Here is a 5,158-nt window from a genome sequence, read left to right as displayed (position 1 = left end):
TGAGAGGGAGCTAAGGGTGAATCGCAGCGGATCTTTATTTAACATCCTACTGAGAACCAGTTCTCCAAGGAGCTGGATTTGGAATCTGAGTTGCACAGGAAACAGATACTCGCCTGCAGAGCTCCACGGAGTACCTGTGTCCAGATCTTTTGGCATCGAGATATTTCTCTTTGAAGCTGGACTAGCAGTTAAATTTAACACCATCCAGATCTTCTTAAGGAAGAGAGAACAGTTATGTGCTTTCCTTGACCTCTGGAAGAATATACTATCATCCAGGAAGAGAGGACATTTAGTTCCAAGTCCAGATCTGCAAATTACATCTTTGCAACTCACTGAGACATGTTCTTTTAATAAACTATTTTTAAATATTTTGTTTGTTTAGCCCATACAGCAAAATACAGTCTTGTCAGTCAAGACAGACTTCAAACTGCCTGGGCCAGTTTGAAACATTTCATTAATAACATGTGTTTACCATTGAGAGGAATGGGCTTCGTGTGCTAAGATTTTGTTTGTCGGTCATGCATTGGAACCCCGCTGTTAATAGCATACAATGGTTTGTGGTTATGCCACAATTTAACCCAGGTTTAAAAATACAAACTAGAGCCCTGGTGGTCTAGAAGGAACGGGGAATAAGTGAAGGTACTGGCTCAACCTGCTTTGTGGGCTGCTGGCTTGGAATGCTTCACAAACTCATCAAATTTATTGACTATGATCCTGAGGGGGGAACCCATGCTGCAGCTTGCATCTTGGTTAGACTGCAGTTTGGTGAGGTTCTGAGTGGCTGAAGGGGAAAACAAGGCAACTATTTGGCATTTCTTTCCCCCCAAAAGACAAATTAGAAACAGATATCACTGAAGGACTTTTTTTTTTCTTTTCCTGAAACAGCTTAATAAGAAAAAGGGATTTTCCTCTATAATTTTAATTCAACTGGATGCAAAGGATAAGTAAACAGAATTGATATTGCACCAAGCAGAAAAGGCAGCAAGAATTCTATTAGCACAATAGTTTGAACAGTAGGAGATCCGGAGGTAGCGGGAAAAGAATTGGTTTTGCATATAATATCAGTTTACCTTCATACACCTGTATAGACGGCCACTGGGATAAGCACTTAGCTGTCGACCTGCATACTTAGATCTGGATACAGTTATAACCAGAGGGGATATTTGGGAGAAAAAAATGTATACATAAAACATTCTAACAATGCAAGAAAGCATGGCATCTAAAATGATGGGTAGAAAATGTGTTTGTGTTTAATGAATGCCTCAGTTTTACAGAAACAGACCAAACCACAAAGAGTTACTGTAGGGTGTGTTTATGAAATCTCAGTCATGGAAATAACACCGCGATTCTAAACATTGTTGAAATCATATATTGCATGTACTTAAAACCAATTTTCCAGTTGCTTACAACTTATGCTTTTAAAAATATTTATATCTTAAAATAAAACAGATCATGTTTAGAGAAAATTTAAGCCATGAAAATTGACATTGGGCCACTGTGAGGTTATCTCTTCATACATTCCTTCAGGGAGATTGGTATTTTACAACTTTGCCGGGAGCTGAGTGTGATGGCACATGCCCGCAATCCCAACACTTTGAAGGCAGAGGCAGGAGAATGAGTTCAAGACCAGCCTCTGCTACACAAACAATTTGAGGCCAGACTGGTCTATATGAGACTTTGCCTCAAAGCAAACAAAACAAACACCAAAGTTTATAGTGAATTGATTGCATTTTCCAGAAGAAAAGACGCATACCTAGTTAGGAGAACCAACTACTAAATGACTCATTTTTCAAGCTCTGAACACTTGGAACTGTACATTTATAATAAGCAATAGCCGTTAAATACCTATCTTAAGATTTCCAAAAGAGGGCTGGAGAGATGGCTCAGAGGTTAAAAGCACTGCCTGCTCTTCAAAAGGTCCTGAGTTCAATTCCCAGCAACCACATGATGGTTCGCAACCATCTACAATGAGATCGTGTGCCCCTTTCTGGCAGGCACGACAGGCAGGCAGAACACTGTATAGATAATAAATAAATAAATCTTTTTTTAAAAAAAAGATTTCAAAAAGAAGAGCTGACGTTCTCACATGCCAGAAGTACATTTGCATTACACTACCTGTGTAACGAAGGACTGGTGACAATGACAGCAAGAAGGGGGGAGAGAATGCCACCTACTCATAAGATGACTTTCAAAATACACAGACACCATTAGTGCCTCAATGAGCTTTCAGTGCCCAACAGTAGAACACTTCGATGCTTTGCTTTTACTCCTATATGATTCTTACAGGGATCCCCCACGGAAGTTTGTTTAACACTAATTGTGTTCATTGGTAATCCCTTGTGGTGGGAACATAAAGGGGTCCCGTCAGTCTTTAAGTAGTTATACCTTTGTCTCCAGGAAACAGAGGAAGCAGCAAATCTGCAGGGAGAAAGGACGCAGAAAGCAGCTGACTGATCCTCAGCTTCCAGGCTGAAGAAATAACTTCTAGAAACCGTGCCCTCTGCTTCAACTCTCGCCAGACCACAGTACAGTCAGCCCTAATCCCAACTCATAGTTGGTCCTACTGTAAAACACGTTTTTGAGGTTATAAAATATTTAATTATATGACAAGAATATATTTTGTCTTACGAGGGAAATAATCATTTCAACAAATCAGTGCGGAGCCAAGACTTTAAAAATACCCCTTATTTACAAGACTTCACATAGTAAACTCCAATTCTCTGGAGAATGTGTTCATTCACTTATGTTACCATGCTGAGGTTCTAAATAACTTTTTTTTTTGTCCTCCAACATAGATCTTATGTTGGATTGAGTCCTAACATCAGATCCTAGTTATGTCAATAATATCTCATGTCTTCAGTTTTTAAATTAAAAATATCACTAATTACCCTAGTAAGCCTAAGACGATTTTTTAGGTAAATTTAAATCTCAAAGCCTTGCTTTTGCTGCCTCCTGTATGTAATTTTGGAAGCTGGACATTGATTTCCTAGTTTAATATTTTCGGAATGTTGGGGTGGTTTGTTGAAGAAGCCCATGGCTGGGCTTGACTTGGCATAGAAAGCTCTGAGGGACCTTTGCTCTTGTGACCATCTTTGATGAGAAATTTGTATGATTTAAGTATTCACATGTGAATGTCTTGGTGGTAATTCTGTTTGTTTGTTTGTTTCGAGCCAAGCCTTCTTTGTGTAGCCTTGGCTGTCCTCTACTCACTTTATGAACCAGGCTGGCCTGGAACTCACAGAGATCTGCCTGCTTCTGCCTCCTGAGTGCTGGGATTACAGTTGTGTGACACCATGCCTGATTGATAACTGTTGGAGACTGGTCTGGCTGCTGCCCAAATGAGCAGACTCATGTACCCCAAAACGTTTGTAACCTTACCTAAAACCCTGTTCCTGTTTGACCAATGAAAAGCCAATACACCAGGGCGTGGTAAATGGAATAGACATGGCTAAGGTTCCCCGGCTCTTGGGAGAGACCAGAAGAGAGGAGACAAGAGAAGAAGAGGAAGAAAAAGGAGACTGCCGCCATGGGTTAGGTAGAATAAGAAGCACATGGCCAGCAAGGATGGAGACGTTGGTCTACACGACAAACATTAGCAAGTATTTGTGATTCTGGATGGGAGGTAGCTGGATAGAAATTATTAGAAGCAGACGGCTTGGGATGGGGGCAGGGTATGGGATATCTGCCCCAATATGGGAGGTAATTTAGGGGATTACTACCTGCCCTGCCCCAGGTGAGCCAAGACTGTTTTAAAATGCACTGGTTTCTGTGTTTTATTGATTGATGGGGAATTAGAAAATACTAGTGTAATCATGACCATAGCCTGTACTTCTAAATTAATCACAATAGGTAATTTTTTTTAATGAATCCTCTTAGGGCTGATGAGATGGCTCAGTTGGCAAAGGTCCTTGCTGACCAACATGACAATTTGACTTGGTTTGTACCGCATGATGATAGGAGAAGACCAACTCCTACAACTTGTCTTCTGATGACCGCATGTGTACACCGCACACCCACACACTCACACTCACGATAAATGTTAAGAGTTGGGTTTAAATTACTTCTACTGTTTCATGATTCTGGGAACACTGTGCCATAAGCACTGTATCATTCTTTGTTGTTGTTGTTGTTGTTGTTGTTGTTGTTGTTGTTTTAATGACTGATCCTCGTGAGGCTACAGCCAAGCCACTATGTACAGACATGAAGGAAGCTTCATTTCTTGGTCTCTTCCTCCTTGGACAAAGTTGATCTCCTCCTCCTTGGCCTGAAGGGCGCTCCTCCTCCCTGCTGGGCTACCTTGGTCTTAGACCTCCGAGCCTCAGCCTGGTCAGCCAGGAGCTTCCTGGGGCCCTTGTGGGCCTTTAGTTTATGGATGTCCTCTGTGAGAATCTGCTTGGTTTTGTAATACATGCCCTTTGACCTTCAGGTATAGGCTGTGCTACATGGCGGTCAATCTTCTTAGATTCTTGGTATCTCCTAAGAAGCTGGCGCAGGATCCTCATCCTCCTTGTCTAGGTCACCTCAGGCATCGAAGCATTGGCAATACCCTTCCGCTTCCTGGGCCCATATGCCTGCCCTTCTGTCGAGCTAGGGTAGGTTTTCTTTTTCCTGCATCAAGCCCAGGAATGGAAAGTCACAGGCTTCCGAATGATCAACCCATCTTTGACCAGCTTTCTGATTTACTGACAGGAGCTGGCATTGGCAATTTCACTGCTCTCACTGAGGTCCAACCAGACCTTTTTCTCCACAGCAGAGGACACTAGAAGCAAGCCTCTTCTGTAGCCAGAGCATACTCAGGGCTGAAAGGCAGCAGCTAAAGGCAACACTGCATCATTCTTGCCTTGTAGCTTTGTCTAAGTGAAAGAGAGCATATGTTCATGAAATACATTAAGTGAACAAAAAGAACAACCCACTATGTGGGAAGATATTTTATATATATATATATATATATATATATATATATATATAGAGAGAGAGAGAGAGAGAGAGAGAGAGAGAGAGAGAGAGAGATTGTTATCTAAAGAACTATAAATATAGAAGAAAAATACAGCCCACTCAATAGAGAACTGGTTAAAGGGAGTGAAAAAAGAGACTTCACAAAGATATCTCAGTGATTTCTTGTTTCTGTAATAAAACACAATGACCAAAAGTGACTTAT

The 5,158-nt window shown here is 41.3% G+C and overlaps 1 pseudogene across 1 annotated transcript; it reads right to left on the bottom strand.

Annotated features, from left to right (window-relative positions):
- Window positions 1-4,212: 4,212 nt before the first annotated feature.
- LOC311582603 (large ribosomal subunit protein eL19-like) lies at window positions 4,213-4,791 on the bottom strand (annotated as a pseudogene). The gene has a single exon. The product of its transcript is annotated as a large ribosomal subunit protein eL19-like (transcript).
- Window positions 4,792-5,158: the final 367 nt, after the last annotated feature.

The sequence above is a fragment of the Acomys minous genome (genome assembly GCF_964271855.1).
Source record: "Acomys minous genome assembly, chromosome: 14".
In the NCBI taxonomy this organism is placed as follows: domain Eukaryota; kingdom Metazoa; phylum Chordata; class Mammalia; order Rodentia; family Muridae; genus Acomys; species Acomys minous.
Note: the sequence above shows the minus strand (reverse complement) of the source record. Positions and strands in the feature narration are given on the sequence as shown.